Genomic DNA, 20,298 nt, shown 5'->3' with positions numbered 1-20,298 from the left:
AGGTGGTATGAAAGTACTAATCATTCTGTCCTTTAACTGGAAGTTCCCCATATATGATTGAGTAGAAGTGACTTGGTTTTTCTTCAAGTGTGTAGCTAATGGATTTTCTCATGATCATGATCTCATGAGACCTCCGCTGCCTCACAAGGTAAATTCTGCTCCATTGCACTTCCCCTTAGTAAAACAGTATAAAATCTTAAACGTCATAAAAAGATGAAGCAGCACAGTTTCAATACGAAGATATATTTTGAACCTCATGCTCTCAGTCACTGACAGATACCAGTGTTTGTGCATAAACACACACACACACACACACACACACACGCCTGAAGCCATAGCGACATCACATGCAAATACACAAGCAGAAGGAAGTGTGCAACTTTGGAAGAGTGGAAAGGGGATTTTTCAAGCTCCTCCTTCCTCTACTTCTTCTCTCTCTGGAAATAATCCCAACTGGGGTAAGGCTGTTCTACAGAAAAAGAAGAGGAACAAGGATGAATAAACACCCCCCCCCCCCCCCCTCCCTCCATGCATATTCTTTCTCCACATTAGCTTATGGCTATCTTAATGAGCCTTGTGCAGATGGTCCCATAACACTGCCACAGCTGTGTGACTGTAAAACGATGCCACGCCCCAGCAAGGAGGAGGCTGTTATGCATTCATATATTCAAATGAGGCCGTAACCTCGCGTTGGGCTTTACTGGAAGTGGATGAGAGGTGTGGGAGGTGTCTGATTAAGAGTGGGGAGAATGGGCGATGAGATAGAGGCTAGATGATAATGACGGAGAGCAAGAAAATGGCAAGATTTCAGATTAAAGACAGACAGAGTAAATAAGAAAGATGATAGGAAAAGACCGAAAGAGCACGAAAGAGAATGGGGAAAAAGAAAGAAGGAGAGAGGCTTAGTGAGAGACGAGGAGAGTGTGAGAAGCCTGGGTGTAGCGTTTCAGCTCCTGGCTCTTGCTGCTTGCTATTTCAGCTGTGCTGGAGTGCTGGCCAGCAGCCCCTGCTCTCACGCCATCGTAACCCCGTCAGTATGGTGGCACAGCAATTCGGTTGCATTCACAACTGACAACTGAGAGTCTCCCAATTTCTACTTCCCCCCCGTCTTACAAAGATCACATTTTTCCCTCCTTGGTGTGACTGGCAAAAAAAAAAAAAAAAAAAAAAAAAAAAAATGCTGACTGGAGTCACAGTTTCTTTCCAATCCCAATTGAGACCACACAGATCTGTGCCACCAACTCAGATCCCCATGTGTTATAGCCTTCACAGACTCTGATTAGAATCCTCAAAAAGGACCATAGAGACCAAGTTAATCTCACGTCATTTATCAGTGATGATACCCAGACCTTTTGGTAACATGACAGCTAAACTGAGCCACCAACAGCAAAGACAAAACAAAGCAGGAATGAAAACCAAAAACTTAATGAGTTTGTAATCATGGAGTTGCCTAAAGGTAGAAACTAAAGGAATGTGGGGAAGCCCAAACAAAATATCACCCAATGTCCTCTTCACAGCCTGGTACAATTAAGTTGTCTGGTCTTTTTAGCTAGTTTCTCTCTTCAGAACAACCTTATGGGGTGCTTAATCTTAGGACATACTAGCACAGGCAGCTATAGCCCAGAGCTTTCTGCTAGGCTTCTCATCCTCTAATTTAGGTTACTGAACTCAACCTCTAAAAAGTCTTTGTGATATTGCTGCCTTTTGGAGCATTTTAATGGAATTATCTTACAAATAATGTAGAGTGTTGTCTGGAACATCCTGTCCAAGAGGTTTGTGCTCCAGTGTTGTATGTTATTAGTCTGTTGCACCTACAGTGGGGCAAAAAAGTATTTAGTCAGCCACCGATTGTGCAAGTTCCCCCACTTAAAATGATGACAGAGGTCAGTAATTTGCACCAGAGGTACACTTCAACTGTGAGAGACAGAATGTGAAAAAATAAAATCCATGAATTCACATGGTAGGATTTGTAAAGAATTTATTCGTAAATTAGGGTGGAAAATAAGTATTTGGTCACCTCAAACAAGGAAAATCTCTGGCTCTCACAGACCTGTAACGTCTTCTGTAAGAAGCTTTTCTGTCCCCCACTCGTTACCTGTATGAATGGCACCTGTTTGAACTCATCATCTGTATAAAAGACACCTGTCCACAGCCTCAAACAGTCAGACTCCAAACTCCGCCATGGCCAAGACCAAAGAGCTTTCGAAGGACACCAGGAAAAGTATTGTAGACCTGCACCAGACTGGGAAGAGTGAATCTACAATAGGCAAGCAGCTTGGTGTGAAAAAATCAACTGTGGGAGCAATCATCAGAAAATGGAAGACATACAAGACCACTGATAATCTCCCTCGATCTGGGGCTCCACGCAAGATCTCATCCCGTGGGGTCAAAATGATCATGAGAACGGTGAGCAAAGATCCCAGAACCACACGGGGGGACCTGGTGAATGACCTGCAGAGAGCTGGGACCAAAGTAACAAAGGTCACCATCAGTAACACACTACAACGGCAGGGAATCAAATCCCGCAGTGCCAGACGTGTTCCGCTGCTGAAGCCAGTGCATGTCCAGGCCCGTCTGAAGTTTGCCAGAGAGCACATGGATGATACAGCAGAGGATTGGGAGAATGTCATGTGGTCAGATGAAACCAAAGTAGAACTTTTTGGTATAAACTCAACTCGTCGTGTTTGGAGGAAGAAGAATACTGAGTTGCATCCCAAGAACACCATACCTACTGTGAAGCATGGCGGTGGAAACATCATGCTATGGGGCTGTTTTTCTGCCAAGGGGACAGGACGACTGATCCGTGTTAAGGACAGAATGAATGGGGCCATGTATCGTGAGATTTTGAGCCAAAACCTCCTTCCATCAGTGAGAACTTTGAAGATGAAACGAGGCTGGGTTTTCCAACATGACAATGATCCAAAACACACCGCCCGGGCAACAAAGGAGTGGCTCCGTAAGAAGCATTTGAAAGTCCTGGAGTGGCCTAGCCAGTCTCCAGACCTCAACCCCATAGAAAATCTGTGGCGGGAGTTGAAAGTTCGTGTTGCTCGGCGACAGCCCCAAAACATCACTGCTCTCGAGAAGATCTGCATGGAGGAATGGGCCAAAATACCAGCTACTGTGTGTGCAAACCTGGTAAAGACCTATAGTAAACGTTTGACCTCTGTTATTGCCAACAAAGGTTATGTTACAAAGTATTGAGTTGTATTTTTGTTATTGACCAAATACTTATTTTCCACCCTGATTTACGAATAAATTCTTTACAAATCCTACCATGTGAATTCATGGATTTTTTTTCACATTCTGTCTCTCACAGTTGAAGTGTACCTCTGGTGCAAATTACTGACCTCTGTCATCATTTTAGGTGGGGGAACTTGCACAATCGGTGGCTGACTAAATACTTTTTTGCCCCACTGTATAAGGTTTATGAAAATCAAGCTTACAAGGTTGAAGCCAAGATAGTGGGTTTAAAATTTAGAGTATGGAAATCACTGGGTATCATCAAGGCGGTTGTGTCACTTCAAGTTTATCGTTCATACAATGAACTCACGCATGATTCCCCCTCAACACCACCAAATGCAAAATAGTTCAGGGTTAAAAGTGTATAGTAAATTCAACTATTCAGACGGTACCATGAAAGCCACAAGTGACTTTATTTCTTTCTCTTTTTTTTACCCATTTCAACTGCTTCCTTCTGTAAGGCAAAGAGTTTGAAAAATCTGGCGTTCACTTTAACAAAACAGTTCCTGGCAAAAGCAACTTAAGGTATGAGTTAACGTTCAAGTTTTGAGTCAGCAAAAGACTTCTGATTATGAAACATTTCTGTTTCTGGAGGCAGAATGATCCGTGTTTCTGAATACTGAATGATGCATCTGAGGTAGTACACTTTCCTAAAACAGATGCATGACATTTGAAACAAAAATCTCTTCTCTTATACATCTTTTTTTTTCCCTCTTGTAGCTTCCTCCGGTCTTGTAGGTGTGCTCCTTGATCCATGTCCCAACTTCATCTTTTTTTCTGCTTGCTTCTTCCTTTTTAATCTTTTTGCGAGGGATTGTTCTCAGAGTTCTCTGGCAACAATACCAGATAGACCTCCAGTGAACCATCAGTGTGCACAAAGGAGACTGCAGCTTGAGTCATTCAACAGAGAAGCCTTAATCTAAGCTAAATATAATGCTGTGGATTGCTGGCCATTGTTGATTCTGATTCTCAGTAATCCTCCTGGTATCTGCTGCTCTTACTGGATTTCTGGCGAAGTCAGGAACCTTCGATTCCAGCTGTGTTATAAAATGCCGATTTTGTGATGCTATGAAAGCAAGGTCCATTACTATGAGACAGAAATCCAAACTAGGACACTTGTTTTTTTATTTCCTTTAAACATCAGTAGGACACTGGAGTGAGTATGAAAGCATTAAGTTTTGAATTAAAGTCAAAAGCAAGACAATACAGATCAAGTTGACCTTATTTAATAAAGTTTCACTCATTAGACGTATTCCAGTTTATGGATTTAAATCAAATGTTCATTGATATTAGAGGTTTAAATATGTTGAGTCCAAGTCATCTAATTTTTTGATCTCATAAACACAAAAATGTTATTTAGATTAAATAAGCAACAGTGCAAGCAGCTTATTTGATTATTTCTGCTTTTACTAAGTGCTGTTTGTTTAGTTTATCATTTCTCTTCTTTTCACTTTCTTTTTTCTCTGTTTAAGAACTCCAAGCTTACTAAGTGCATAGGAGAATTTTTAAATAAAAAGGCTGTAATGCTGAAGGTTGTCAGAAGCTGAACTAAATGGATTCAAACTGAACGCAAGTGGATTTTGATAGTACGGCCTTGTCAAGGTCAAACCAAGATTGGTTTTCTGCAGTGCAACCCTGAGAGTGCTGCGAGTGCCCATCAAGCCCTGTTACTAAAGGTTAATCCTGCAAATTGTGTTGGGTTTAAGTTGCATGAAACCTACAGAGAAGCAGCGGGCTGTGTCTTGATCCAGGGCCAGTGGCCTTTGATCCCACTGAACACTCTGTACGATATCCATTTGGCTAGTTTTGCATTAGATTATTTCTTTGGTAACAAGTGTATTAAAAGAAGGAAAACACAACTTAATCTGGATAAAGTGCTACAGTGAAGCACACTGCACAAGGCAACAGAGTGGGATCACAAAACACCACAGACTCCAGGAGATGAAATGTAATGAGAGGGGCAGAGACCTGCAGACTCCAAAATCCCTGATCAAAACAAATGTTACGTGCATTCAGTGTTTTTATTTTCTCATCTGCTTCTACCTCGTAGTCAAAACGAGGTCAGCCCAGATTTCCATTTTGGCTCCAAAGCTGGTTTTCCAGCAATTTCTTCAGAGGCAGACCAAATATATTTAGCACCCTGAACAAGATATTTTTAGCCAAGAAGGAAAAAAAAGCCAACAACTGAGGGATTTACCATTCAGTTTTGTTTTTTTCCCATTTCTCTTCAACTTTTATGCACCAGACCTTCACATAATAATTGCATCTCACAGAGCGAGCAAACACGGTATACATCAACAACCTTTGGAAATTATTGCACATTTTTATCAGCGCTGAAACCAAACTTTTTTTTTTTTTTTTTTCAGTGCTATTAAGTAGTTCAGGATTCAGCATCTAGCTCAAGGGCACTGGCAGAACACTCAGGCTCCTGTGACCTTTCAGATTACCAGAAGGTCTCTTTAAAGTCCAGGCCACCCTCCTGCTCTACTTCCCCAGAATCTGTCATCTGAGGACAAGGAAGAGAAATTCTCTGCTGCTGTTGATCAGGGAGATGAATGGAAAGTCTGTGGTAAACCACAGAGGGCTGATTATGATTTAGGTCATAATTAGAATCAACAGAGAGCAAATTTTGTCAAACAGGAATTTGGGATCCAACTTTCTCTATAAGATCAGAGTCCCTGAGTGACATATAAAGGTGAGACCAGCAGTCACCTTCCATATAGAAAGCCACAACATCTCAAGTTGTTTTCATAGCAACAAAACTTCCAAATATTCTGCATCATATTTTGCTGATCAGTATAGAGCAGAGGTATATCTCACAGGTTTCCTCTTCAGTGGACAAAGTGTAATGGCCATATTGATTAAATGGCCCCGGGAACTAAATATCCCCAGAACCTTATTCACAAACCAATTCAGGAACCAACACGAGAGCATTAGCTCAACTGAAAACACTGATTGGTTGGCAAATTGGATCAATAATGGATTAAATGAACTCCCTTTCATACTATAATGACACTAACTTCTCATTATGCCACCTTTGCTTGTTCACAGCGAATGGAACAAATGGCACTGAGGCTCCAGTGTGTTTTCAGATAACATGCTGATGTACCCGAATCAGAGGTGTGACGTGAAACAGAACAGAGTCGTGGTGTCTGGTGTAGAGTGCACCATAATACTGGATCTCCCTTTCCCACAGACATTGATTCAGTCTCTGGGACTTGACTCTGGTGCCGGCTTAAAGGTGCAACAACAATATCTGCCTATTCCATTCCTTTACCTTTCACACAAAACACATACAGAATATAAGCACAACAGTCCTGCACTGAACACACTGTATGAAACTGGTCATTGTCAGCATGAATATTACCTTACACCTGCCATTAAACCTAATTCAGTGCTAGAAAGTTTTGGTATCGACTGCAAAGAAGTATCAAAATAGTCTTGTATCCAAAGCTACCATTAAATACCTGATGGTGTGATTTTAGGATGGATCCCAAATTAGAGTTTTGCCAGTTTTAATCTATTTGATGGAGGCAAAGTTACTTTTACTTCAAAAGCAATTAGAAAATTGTTTTTGTAGAGAAACAGGCATTAAGTTACAAAAAAAATCTATAAATAAAAGGTTAGTTTTGGTATTTGTAACAGCAGTGGCATTGATTTTTTTTCCTAGCCGCCTGCATGGAGATGAGTCTGTAGACATGTCATTGCAGTTTGGAGCTTCTGTTTCATATGTTACTGACAGTGAGAGCTCCAGAGCCCCAGAAAGTCCATTCTAATAGTTCCAGTCATTGATATACCTTTTTTCTGATGGTCACTTGCACTTTTCTATTTCCTGTGGCAAATAATTTTTTAGAAGATTATAGTTTGATTCTTGATCCAGTTGGCCAATCAGAATCAGAACCTAAAATATGACATTTCTGCCCACAGCACAATAGATAGAGGGTTACTAATGCATTTAAACTTAGGTTAACCAGCTCTTGGATATACTGAGATGTCTGGTTTTCATAACTGAAAATGTTTTCATTTTTTGGAAAGTAAAAAAGATAGAAACTTCACTTCTATCTGATTGACTGATTGCAGTTTTGCATTCAAAACTATAACTTAAAACTTTAATTCTAGAAAGAAATGTGGTTGCTGTTTGAACAAGCTGATGTGAAGCAATAAAAAATGACTGCTGACATGAAAGAGAAGCACATTCTAGGATTCTTTTAAATCTACAAGTGAACTTAAGAGGTCTGCTTATAAAATAGTTATGTATTTTGAAGATTGAATCATCTGTTTTATTAAATATTGAATGGTGAATTTAACGGGGCAAAAGTGTTTCAAATGAATTCTTGCAGACATGTTTGACATTTTATTGACCTCTCACATAGTGATACAACATCTTCTCACTATTCAGTCAAATGAAGACAAGTAGAAAGACAAATTGCAGTATATTACAGCATCAAAAGCTTAGAATGTTTCTCTAATGACCATCTCAAGTATTTAGGTTTTAAACAGGTTTAATGCTAACCTTATGCAAATGCTAGCTACCTTTATCAAAACAAAAATATACCAAAGGCTTTTTGGGTTCCTTTCTAACATTCATGGACTACTACTCAAATAAACAACCTATAGTATTAACACTTTGAGGAGGAGATGGACAACACTCCTAATCACATCCCTAGTTACATACAAATGTGATTTTTTTTTTTTTTTTTTTACAATGTAGCTACTAATTTTCTCAAAAGTACTAGACAATGTTATACTATTTTGGTACTCTTTGATGAAAAATGGTTTTTCAAGTAGTAACTTACATTTTAATTTTATATCCATCTTGTCCTGTGCCTTTTAGATATCATCTGTCAGTCAAGCAGTATGGATGGGAATGATGTCTCCTCCTCAATGAACTTTCAGAGAGTATCATAAAATCATCAATCAAATCAATTGTTCTTACTGGAATGTTTCTCAGAGGAAAAAACAGAATAAGTAAATGTTTAAAACTACATAGAAGAAAATATTTGATTCCAAAATTACAAGACATCTCTGAGTAAGGAGCAATAAAATAATTAAATAATTTATAATACGCAAATTAAAAACAGTTAGCCAATTGATATTATTTGTCATATTTTGTACCTTAGCTCTTAACTTAATTAAGATTTTTACATCATTGTTATTTTAGTATTTGCATTCTGAAGAGCAGATTAGACATTACTGTCCTGAAACATGCTGAGGATCTCACCCAGACCACAGCCTGTCCAACACAAACACAGCTAAACTAACAAGAAGTCTCCATTGAGCTGTTTGAAGCAGCCTCCATCCCGCACAGCCATAATCAACACTCCACTCCACGACTCGAAAATCACTCCACTCGTTAAGCTACCTCTTCACAGAAACACACACACACTTCAGTCTTCCTCAGGGTGGGCCCTGATCACCTCCCTGCCCTCCGGACTGACTCCCCCCCACATCTCCCCAACCCGATCTTCTTCCCTCTTCTCTATGTGCTCATTACCTTAATTGATGTTTAACCCATAGATCAGCAGCTGATGATGGCCCAATTAAGAGCTTGCTGGAGGACAGAGATTAGTCCTGTGTAAGTAAGGGAGTTTGTTGGCCTGCAGTTACAGCTTTTGTGTACCCTGATTTTTCACTTTGGCCTTAAGGGTCAAATCAGAGAGACCATGTTGGCAAGTACTTACAGGCTACATGAGGAAACAATTACAGTATGTACATTAGGGAATTTTCACCAGTCACGACAGCAAAGCTGGTAATATTTTCAGCTCGTGAGTCTGTGTACATTTGTCTTCAGTGCCAAATGTGGCCCTGAAGGGGACCTGGTTCTGGTTTGAGTACTTTGGCAGGTGTTTGTATGTCTGTACAGAAATTTTGTCAACATGAGTGAATTACTCCAGAAGTTGGGTGGCCAAGGGGACCCACAACTGTCTGTTTGTCCGCATGTTGACAACATAAGAGCTTCAGTACCATCCAAGATTAATTTAAAAAACAAACAAAAAACACTCATGTGTTCGAACCATATGCATCATATACCGGTGGAGTCCAGTGCTGCCCAAAGTGACTAGTTTCATTATCAGTGAAAACACTTTTCTCTGTTGCCCCAATTTTATTTTTTTTATTTATTTATATATATATATATATATATATATATATATATATATATATATATATATATCCCCAACACAGACTCCACCAACCATATCTTTTTCAATTTAAGAAGCCTACATCAATTTAATTTACAGGTTGATGATTTTAATTTGGTGGTCAACCAAAACACGCCATTGCTGCAGCAGCTCTTTTCACCTTCTGGCTTCTTTAAATCGCTCGTGCATAAAAGCCCAGTCTGTTCTGAGCGACATAAAAAAAACATTGTTTGCATATTTTTATGAACATAGCATAGTGAGGTTTAGTTACACAAAACTGGTAACTAAACCTCACCATTCATGTGCACACATTCAAGCCAGAGCCATAAACAAGTCACAACATTACAGGATGGCGTTAATATTTCCTGGATTATATGTGTTATATTGTCATGGATTACTCACAAACAAGCCATCTGAGGACAGGTCAGAGACATGAAAATACAGTAACCCAGACACTGATTTCCATATCAGATGTAAAGTTTCTGACAGTCTGCCTGTTTTGCAGTTATTTCTGTTTTGTTTTGGTTTTTTTAAACATAGCTTTATGGACATGCGAGCAAGGCAAAGGTTAACTACATACATATTATCTTTTGTGACTTTGCAGACCTTTTGCATGCACAAAAAATTATGTAAAATGTTAAATGGTACATTAAAGATCGTAAAAATTGATATGGCTAAACAAGATATTTCAGGTCTTAAACAGTTTTAGTTCTTGCCAATAAAATAACTCAAGTTTAAAAATATCTCTTTTCCCTGATGTATTCAGAGGTTTATTTTTCACTGCTTTAACATCGCATAAAATAGAAATTACAAAAATCTAAACAATCTGTGACGATGTTTGAAACCAAATAATAAATGCATGCTTTTATGGGGTGGTATAGTACTTTTAACAAGGTGAGACAGATGGTGTTCTCACTTCACTGAGATCCTGGAACACTGATATTCAATGCCACGTGTAAACCATGAGGAAATATCCTAAATCCCACGTAAATGTTTCAAAGAGTTTAAGAAATACAAAGGTGGATCCTGTTTTTTTTTTGTTTTGTTTTTTGTAAAAAAAAAAAAAAAGGACCAAAAGATAATCATATGCTGGACGAATAATCAGATTTCTTCTCTTCTTTTTTTCGTCCAAGTGTTCCCAGCTGGTATGAAAACAAAAGCTGGTAAATTACAGCAGAGCTCAGAGCCGAGCACGGTCATGCTTTGCCAAAAAAAGCATTTCAGATCTCCCTGATATCTTTATCGCCAGTAGTTCTTGTCAGGAGACGTAACACTTCTTGGAAAGTTTGTTTAAATTCAAATTTTGGCATAACCAAACCCACGATCGCAGATACTTACCGTTTGTCCTGATATCTGATTTTATTTAATCATTTTAAGAAATACAGCAATGTTCAATTGATAGTTTTCTGTAATTCAAATTCTTTGTCAGTTGCACATAAAGGCTGTTTTCCAAACCACGACAATAGCAATTTGACAAAAAAAAAACAACAACAAACAAAAAGCCTTATCTCAGGGTCCGCATGTTTTTTTCCAGTGCTTTCAGCCACATCCCGTGGTCTTCCATTAGTAGACAGGAAATGTTCCGCTTTAATAAAAGCTATTTTGGTATTCCATTCGTGAAGTTAAAATCAATTTTAAATATTTCACAGCATTACTACAGAGAGATATACACACAGATTTGAAATTTTGCAGTAGATTTAATTTCGATTTACTACCACTAAATTGTATTTCAAGTATCGATGCCCCCAGATTGCCAAAGAAAATGTTGGCTTGATTGGTTAAATGGATTTTTGCAATACTTAGCGCAAGTAACAGCAAACTGTATCCGTGTCATGTAACATTGTTCGATAAGTCCTATTTATTTTGTTTTGCTTGTAATCCAAGCATGTATAACTAAAAATAAATCAAATCTAAAAATCTAACACACTGAACTCTTCCACTCGAGGTCAGGGGAAAGACAACAAACAGTAGGCGCGATGAGCGGCAAATCTCGCCTGGGCTGGTTCCTCCACTACACGTGGGGCTTCTCTGGCTGCAAGCACAGAAGGGAGGCCATTTTAAAAATCACAGCAGGGGGAGAGTGGATTGTGAGGTGAAGCTTGCTGCTGCTACTTCCCACATTAAAAGGCTGATGGTCTCCTCTTGGTACAAAAACACCTTTGGCTTTAAGTTCCATTAACAGAGCGGGAGTGAGGACATTTTTTTTCCTCTTTCAATGTGCCAGGCTAAAGCATTGCCCTGCAATGATTGAATCATGGCCATAATAGCAGAAGGCAGAGGCCTGCTGTGCGGCTGAGTTCTTCCTGTTCTCCTTGCTCAGCGTGGGAACAGCCATGGATAGAATCTGCCCTGGAATCAGCACACAAAAGAGGCCATGAAAGCAACAGGACCAGAGCAGGTAGTAATTGCTCCTTTCTGCTGAAATGCTCCGTCAGTTTGAAAAGGAGCATGGCTTGTGGTGCAAGGCTTTCAGTTTGACAACGGTGAAGGGGTGACGCTTATCTAACCCAACCTACAAGAAAGGCTTTTGCGCCATCGTGGGATGAGAGCGTGGGTCAGCTGAGGGTGAAAACACAGGGAAAACACATACCCAACACAGATGCTTTACTACTATTATACAAGGCCAAGTCTGAGTTGAAAGGGTAAACAGGCAAATCAATGAGATGGCAGGTGACTTGCCCTGCACAACATGGTAGCTACAGTAGCACAGCTTGCCTCTATTCAGCAACTTTCTTATTTCTTTTCTCTTCAGTTTCCTTGGTGCTGAAATATAAAACAGGGTTTTTAAGTTCCACGGCATGCTGATGTAATTTTCTGCTCTCACTAGCTAATGTGGCCTTGGCTTCAGCAGTGATTAAAGCCCATCAATACCCAGCCCAGCCAACAAACAAATTGATTAATGAAAATTAGACCTCAGACTTTTCCACTATGAAAGTCAGGAAGGTCTTGACTAATGGAGGGCTCTGGAAAATCTGTCAGGGAACAAATGCACTGCTGCTCACTTGTTCCTTAGTTTAATTCAAATCTCTGGTACAGTGTCTAAGCTTTCATTATCCCAACGTAGGTAAGAAGTGTTAGAATTTGGTCGTATTTTATCAAAGCTGCTGCTTCAATTAATGATCAGGTTTAACTAGCACATTAACTAGCAGGCATACTGCCAGAGCCCAATTATCTAAATACCCACATAAATTTAAGAAAACACACTTGCAACATTAGTACCTCGTGCATTTTTAGTCATATCACATTACAATTCTTGGTAAATAGAAGGTTTTTTTTTCTAAGCACTTTAATGACGTTTCATGCCTCCTCCTGCAGTTTAAGACCAACATGCCTCCTTAAAGTGCTCGGAAAGATTACAAAAAGTTATTACTTCAAATCTCCACATGGCATGGTAAATGGGGGCAAGGTAAACAAACATTATCCAACTTGCTGGTTAGTACTGATTTCAAATTAGTCAACCTTCTGAGTCCTTCTGGATAAATGGCAGAGAGTGGTGAAAAGGAAACCAGAGCACTGATGAATGATTAAATACAGAACTCATTCCTTTTAAGAGGCATTTTATTCTTTCTTCATAAAACTGTGATGGCATCGTTAGATAACATCTCTTGATTTCATTATACTGTGAATTATTCCACTAGTCACACCCCTTTGATGTTAACGAACTGAATGTTAAATAACTTCTAGATTGAGTTGACTGGCCAGTTGATCAGGGGAAAAAAAAAATTAACTCCGCAGAAAGAGGTGAGGTTCAATCGGTTAGGCATTCTTATTGTTTCAACAGGCTGGTCCTAGAGGTAATTACACAGGAATTACATATGACAGGCAGGTCTGTCAACAACCTTTGACGTTGCTTATCATTTTGAAAAAAATAATCCGCCTAGCGTGAGTCATTTATTAAAAAGGTTGCTGCTGGCTATTTCAACACATAATCCTTACGTGCGCACTAGTGTCTTTAGCAGGTGGCTTGCTTCATTTATGCATTTGCTAGAATTAAACTTTAGAGGCCTTTTCTATGTCCAAGAGATAAGAAAGAATATAACACGTAACATCAGTACCACAGTGGTTCAATGCAAAACATAAATTTATATATTAAAATAACATTGAATGGTTTTTTTTAAGATTTTTGCCACTTTATTTTACTTTTTGAGTGTTCTGCTTCCTTGATAATTAAAATAAGTAAATATTCAATAATTAAAAGACCAGTTGCTGAAGATGGTCCCCTGTAGAAGATGTGAACTGCTGCTTTTGAGCCTCATGTAAGATTCACCAATGGAGAGCTGTTGAGAGCTGGAGCTGGTCAATGTTGAGCACTGCAGAGCAAAGCGCTGTGTGGAAGTCCACAAACATGCCAGCTATCACCAGTTGTTGGATTGACAGCGGCAGGTTGGAGAGTTTTAACACGTCGTCCAACCCCAGCCCTAATATGAACTAATTAGCTGACTAAATTCAAATGAAATTAATGAATAACTCAGTCGGTTCAGTCATTTATCATCAAAACATTTTCTTCTCACAGCTTCTCCAAAGGGAGGATTTGCAGCTTCTCATATTGAAAATTAAATTAACATTTTAAATTAATTTATTATTTGGCCAATTCACAATTTTCAAACACTTAACTAAACTTTTTTTTTTAGTTAAGTATGAAAAAACAATCAGCAGCCTCAGCATTAATGCAATTGCATGCGTTGATACATATAAGGACACGTCCTACGAAGCCATCAAACTGAATGTTTAAATGCTGTACACACAAGAAACCACAGGGCTGTGTATTTAAACACGTTCAGCTATGTCACTGTGCTTCTGACAGACACCGACAATCTGCAATGTCTGGAAAATGCGCCGGCTGACTGCCTGTGTTTGCAGTTCAGCAGGAAGCTGCACCAGGAGAGAATGATTGTACTTCCTCAAATTTGCAGAAGCAAAGAGAAGGAGGGGGCACACTCCCCCCACTGTGTTTTGACTGTGTCCAACAGAGCACACGATGGGAGCACATGGTAGAGCTCTGGCATGGAAAACCTCAACCAAACCTGGTTTTGTTCGTTTTGTTTTTCCCCATGTTCTCAATCTCAACTCTTAATTTGGATTCAGCAAAATTTATTTCAAGATAATTCATTTCAACGATAAAAGTCATCTCTGTAAGTTCTATCCTAGCTTGGATGGTGTTTTGACTGGGAATGAGAGCTATGTACAGATTTGCCGGCAGTCACAGTTCTCAGGGACACAAAAGCCCATTATGACAGTTGAGCCTATACTGTAAGTTATCTGAAGCATAAGCCTCTTTTCATTGAACAAGTCCGGTTACAAAATAAATTTTGCTCAATTCATGGGTTGTATTCCTATATGGCCACACAAGCATAGGGGAGAGTACTTTGAGACTCTATTGCACACCTAAGAGCAACTATTTTGCCTCCTTTTAAAGGTGCACCAGAGTGCAGCAGTGGAATAAACTTCTGAAGGAGATGGCAATGTTTTATATAGGACCTCTGATAATGTCAGAATCAGGATTACAGCCAGCAGGGTCACACCTCACAATCTCGCATGGAAGTAAAAGGATAAGAGAGATAAGGTGATGCATTAGTAAGGGGGATAATCGCTGCCTGGACATTTTGATAATGTCAGAAACACAAAAAGCATTTCTTTCAATCAGTCCAACTTCAGATTTTACTCACATATCTTTTTAAAAAGATATGGCTGATGTAAACGTTAGTGTTTTTAGTACAAAACCTAAGCTAGAGATTGGGGGAGAACAGCATACAATACAGGTGTTAAGCTAGGGATGCTGCAGTTACACCCAAACCTGTGACCACCTTTACGTCTTAGACTTAAACTATACTAGAGAATTAAACTGGGATACTGGCAGCTTCAAAACAGCGGCAAACTTTCAGGCAGCTATCACATTTAAGATGTTAGACCAAAGGAAAGCTGAGGGAGACCAGGAGAAGATCTGATGTTGGCAGGTCCAGTTTTCTGGATGACGTTCTGACTCTGTTTTGAAGACTGATTTCACTTGAGAGTTGTAATTTGTTACTTCTTAGAACTTAACTTTCATGTCTTGATGCACGACATGTTCATATTAAGATTAAAAAAGCAAGATAAAATCTATTTTCGGTCTTAAGTAGTAAATAAGCAAATTCTTCTGTGAATTTTAACAAGGTTTTTTTTATATATTTTTTTTTTTTTAGCTTTCTGATTTGATGTTACTTGAAATGAGGAATTTAGTTGCAATTCGTGATACTTTTATATATTCATCAGTGGTTTAATGCCCACAGTCAGTTCTGCCCTCCATCTCCATATTACCTGTCTTATCAGGACAAACACTCATCTGTGGTGTAAGCTTCTAAGGCGAACATGCCCTACTGACAAAGACTCACAGAGAACACCTAATCTGTTCTCCTCTGGCTGCTGCGACGCTCGCTAGCACCCTTACCTGGACTGGCTCCCTGGAGAGCCACTGACACCTTTTTGGCAATCTGGACTTTACCTGCAGGCATTGTTGAACCGCTCATCTGCCAGTGTTGCGGTGCATTCCTCTGCTGCACTAGATAATGATGTAATAGATAACTGTTCCTCCTGCCTCCTGACATGCCAGACTCCTCTCTAGGGACATATTCTCATTGTCTTGCTGCCCTCTAATCCCAATCACCTGCCTCTCTGAGATGCTGTGCGTGGGAAAAGAAGGCAGACGGGCCCCTTCTGATTTCAAGCAAAACTCAGAGCTGACTTGACAGCAGCTTTATTTGGGTTTATTGATGCCATCATTACGGGCTGCTTCCACGAGTAAAATGGTTTCCGGGTTTCAGGGGGAAATTAGAAGTTTGATGGCACTCTCTCCCGGGAGAGAAGCAATTACGCACGGCAATGAGAGCACAATTGTCGGAAATGGGCTCATGAAAGAGACATAAAATAATTCAACAGCCGCGATAGCTTAAAGGATATGAGGGAAAGCGTCCGATGTGGTTTTTGATAAAGAAACACAATTTCACCAATCACTACAGTTTTCCTAGAGCAAAAACTGCGCTCTTCTCTCTTCATCTGCCCACTTTCTCCGCAATGTAAACCTGTCATTTAACACGTAAACGAAATTGATGGCGCAATAAAAGTTGCCAATAAACTAAACATGCGTTCTTTTCATGGAATGAAATTGCTTTGAAGAAATGAAGAGAAATCACGTCAAAACCCGGCTGACACTTGTCGTAAATCGTTTCTGACAGCTCTTAATGGAGTGTTATTACTGTTGCGCACAACGCTCAAATCCACCAGCTGAGAGATGCTGTTTACTGAAGGTCTGTGGGACTGAAACGTGCGAGCACGCAGTGAGAAGTGAGCTCTGACTGTGGCACTGGCATTAACTTAGCAAACTACACGAAGAACTGTTTTCTTGATACAAACACTGACAGACACTTGGGAGGTTTTACACGAGCACCGTGCACATCCTCCTCAGAGTTACCACAACCACGGCTCTGTGGCAGTTTTTCAACTCCGACACAAACATGCAAACACCACAACAACAAACAACACGGCGACTGGACACGCAGTTGCCAGAACTGCCCAAACACAGGAAGAGGCAGGAAAAAAATGAGGCAAACGTGAAATGCGGACACAAGCTGGTAAAGAGTGACTTACCCGGGCAGTGTCCACATCTGTTGGATGAGACGGGAGATTCAAGCGTTACACTTCGTTGCATTCAACGCGTTCAGGCGGTTTGGACGAAGATTAACTCTCCGCCGAGCGCGGTGGACTACCAATTAAAACAATTCTTCCTACTTGATGTACAATGTAACTATTTAGTTATGGCAAATGGTGCCTAATCTATCCTGAGTGGCATTGCTTTAAGATTGACAGGTGCGCGACCAATGGGGGGCGGCTGTCCGCGATGCCTCGACCAATGAAATTGTCGGTGCGGAGTTACTGGAAGGTGAGCTGAGAAGTAGGAAGGGCTGATGGCGACATCATGTGTTAAGAGTTTATATCCCTCCGCTTGTCTTGTTTTGAGAGCAAAGACACTCTCACTGCTTGTTATTGTGGGCTACATTAACCGGAAAATTGGAGCTTATGCGACTTAAGCATATTTTGATTGTTTTTTAATTCTTGCTTTAGTTGCTTTGAATTCCCCCCTTTCCCAGATCTCCCACCATTTAGGAGATTTTCGTATAATTTTCGCGGGGAAACGAATAAAAACAAACGTTTTAAATTATCGAGTGCCATCTTTTTCTCTCGCACAATAGATGTTTAGGTTGTACATTTACCTAGAAAGGCCAAAATACTGCCTCTTTTCAATATCCAGTCCCTGGATAAATGTTAGGCTACGTCCTTTATTTGTTCTATTCGCATAGGCAGTCCTATTATACATGTTGCAATTAAATGAATAAAAATTAACTATTTGATTTCCGCGTGGAAAAGTTGTGTTTGTACTGGGTGTCCACCGAGTGGGGTTCAGTAACTTTCCGCCGCCCTACTTAACCGTTCTTGGCGGAGGAACACGATGTTTACAGTGGGGACATAGGGACGTTACCTTGACACATGTAGTCAGTTGGCGCTTGTGGCGGAGCAGCGGGAGAAACACCTGCATGAAGATTACTTTTGCACCCTCCCGATTAGACTTCTTTCTTTCTATGTTAAAACATTTTACTCTTTCCAATTTCAACGGCGTGTGTGCGTTAGACCACGTCACGTTACGTCAGCACGGCGCAAATGGCTTGGCTTCGAGAAGTCGGCTAATAAGGCTCGTGCATGAGATAGCGTTACGACTACAAAAGGTGACGTCACGGTCCTGTAAAGTTAGTTCAGCGGTTTGTCAGTAACTTTTTAATACCCGTGAAATTATAAAATGGAATAAAGTCCGACTTAGAGACGTAGAAAATAGACTTTAAAAAAAAAGACCCACTTTGATGAATTTTCTGTGTCATACAAACTAATAAAAAATCTGCAAAATGCCTGCAAAGTAACTGACAGCTAAAATGTTCATTAAAATGTAGTCCGGGCGAAATATAAAGTACTTGGCAAGAAATAATACTTCTCTAAATGTTGGGATGAATGTAATTTGTTACTTTCCAGCATTTAATAAATCAGTGGAATGTCAGGTAAAATAATTTAAAATAGAATAACAAAAAAGAACTGAAGATGAACAAAACATATGATGTAGCATACCAGCATATACCATCTGCATGCCAAGAGTGTGTGAGTGTATTCCTGTACACGGGCCCACACCTGAATGTGATGTGTGGGCGTCATGCAGAGGGAATGTGCCACACAATCTGGACTACACTGTCACATTGCATGGTAATGCCACATATGACAACAGCAGCACACAGCAGGGAGTGGACAGCTGACTTCTCTCACACAGCAGCAAGATGGAAATGCTTCCCACAAGGGGAAGGAATTTGTGTTCAGGAATCTTCTAGTTTGCAGTGTTTTATCTCAGTGAAACTTGCTGATGTTGAGCAACAATATTTCACATAAAAACATACTGAGGGAAAGTAAGGCCGAATAGCTGGTAAAGCTTATTATACAACATCACAAATCTTAAGATGAAGATAAGATTTCCTTGTTACTGATAAAGTTGAATAAGGAAGAACCAAAGTGATGAATTAACAAACACTAGTAGCAGTATAGTGACAACAGCTCAGACACTAAGAGAGGGAGTGACAGAGAGAGAGATTACCCAGTGTTTTCTGCTTTACATAAGAGGCTTATACGGTGGGGTTTTTCAGAGGAGAATTGCAGTAGTCAGATGGACGTCCCGCTGTCCTCCTCTCTTACAGCTGGGTAGTCCAGCGGTCAGCTGCTCGCCCCCGGGGTCAGCGAAATGCCACGGGAAAAATGACAGCAAACAATTGCAGCCAGACTAGAGTCTGGAATAAAAACAGGAAACGCAGCTCATGTCAGGCAGTACAAGTGGCATAATCAAAGCTACTGATCCTGCTGACATATAAGTTACTGCATTATTTAGAAGTTTAACTTTGTCGTTGTTGGATTGCACAGATTCCATTGTAGCGGCATAAACTGCTTTTGTGGGGACTTTTTCTTCTCACAATAATAGAAGTAAGAGCTTTTCATTCAATCCAACTTGTACCTTTAGCTTGGCGCCCCCTGTTGAAGCAAAGATGCTACACGAGGCCCTGTTAACTGTAATTCATTCGATAATTCATTTGAGATCATATATAGAGCACTAAACAGATGAAGCACAAAGAGACCTGCATCACATACACATACACTGAGAAAAGCTGAACAAACTGGCTACTGAGCACTAGTCCGGTGTTAAATGTTATCTTCATGCAGTACCTGTCTGTGGCTGTTTTTTATCTATTTTTGGTCTGTGGTAGATTATATTTTGCAGGGAAGACAAATTGCTGTTGCAGCATGCACTGATATTTTAGACAGTAGTCGTACATGAAAAACAGTTTTCTCACTCTGGTGTTGGAAAAAACGTGGCTGATCTGCACACAGCTGTTATCTCAACCTCACCTTTAGGAGGAACTGAAGTGGGTTTCACTGATGTTCTGAGGTGTGAATGGAAGTAAATCCCTGCACCAGGTTTAACATGTGTTAGAAAGCTTGTATAAAAAACTTCTAAGGAGAGAAAAGCTACAAAACTTAAATTAAATTAATTGCTACAACCTATAAGCAATAGTTCAGAGTTGCTTCAATGTATTTTTAATATAGGCATGTCGTTGTCTTGTACTGTACTTGTACTGTAGTAGGCTTCTTCTTTCAAGGTGGCCACCAATGACCGTAAGTAGGTTACTTATGGGAAGGTGGTAGGCTAGTCATTGTAATTTTTGTCATTATTATAAATGAAAGGGGTGGAAAATTGGTGTTGGTGCACTGGTGAGGCAAAACACTGAAGCATGTTTCACTGAGTCCCAGATCCCAAAGAGACAAACAGGAAAACATCAGAATCTCTTTAGTTGTAGAAATG

At 40.0% G+C, this 20,298-nt stretch overlaps 1 protein-coding gene across 1 annotated transcript in view; it reads right to left on the bottom strand.

Annotated features, from left to right (window-relative positions):
* mef2d (myocyte enhancer factor 2d) overlaps positions 1 to 17,224 on the bottom strand; it is a 99,042-nt gene extending 81,818 nt beyond the window's left edge. Inside the window, exon 1 of the mRNA XM_026184141.1 lies at positions 17,004 to 17,224. The gene's annotated coding sequence lies outside the window, so the exon portion shown is untranslated. The remainder of the gene's footprint in view (positions 1 to 17,003) is intronic.
* Between the last annotated feature and the right edge of the window lie 3,074 nt (positions 17,225 to 20,298).

Source organism: Astatotilapia calliptera, chromosome 11 (assembly GCF_900246225.1).
Source record: "Astatotilapia calliptera chromosome 11, fAstCal1.2, whole genome shotgun sequence".
Taxonomy (NCBI): Eukaryota; Metazoa; Chordata; class Actinopteri; order Cichliformes; family Cichlidae; genus Astatotilapia; species Astatotilapia calliptera.
This window is presented reverse-complemented; position numbering and strand designations above follow the sequence as displayed.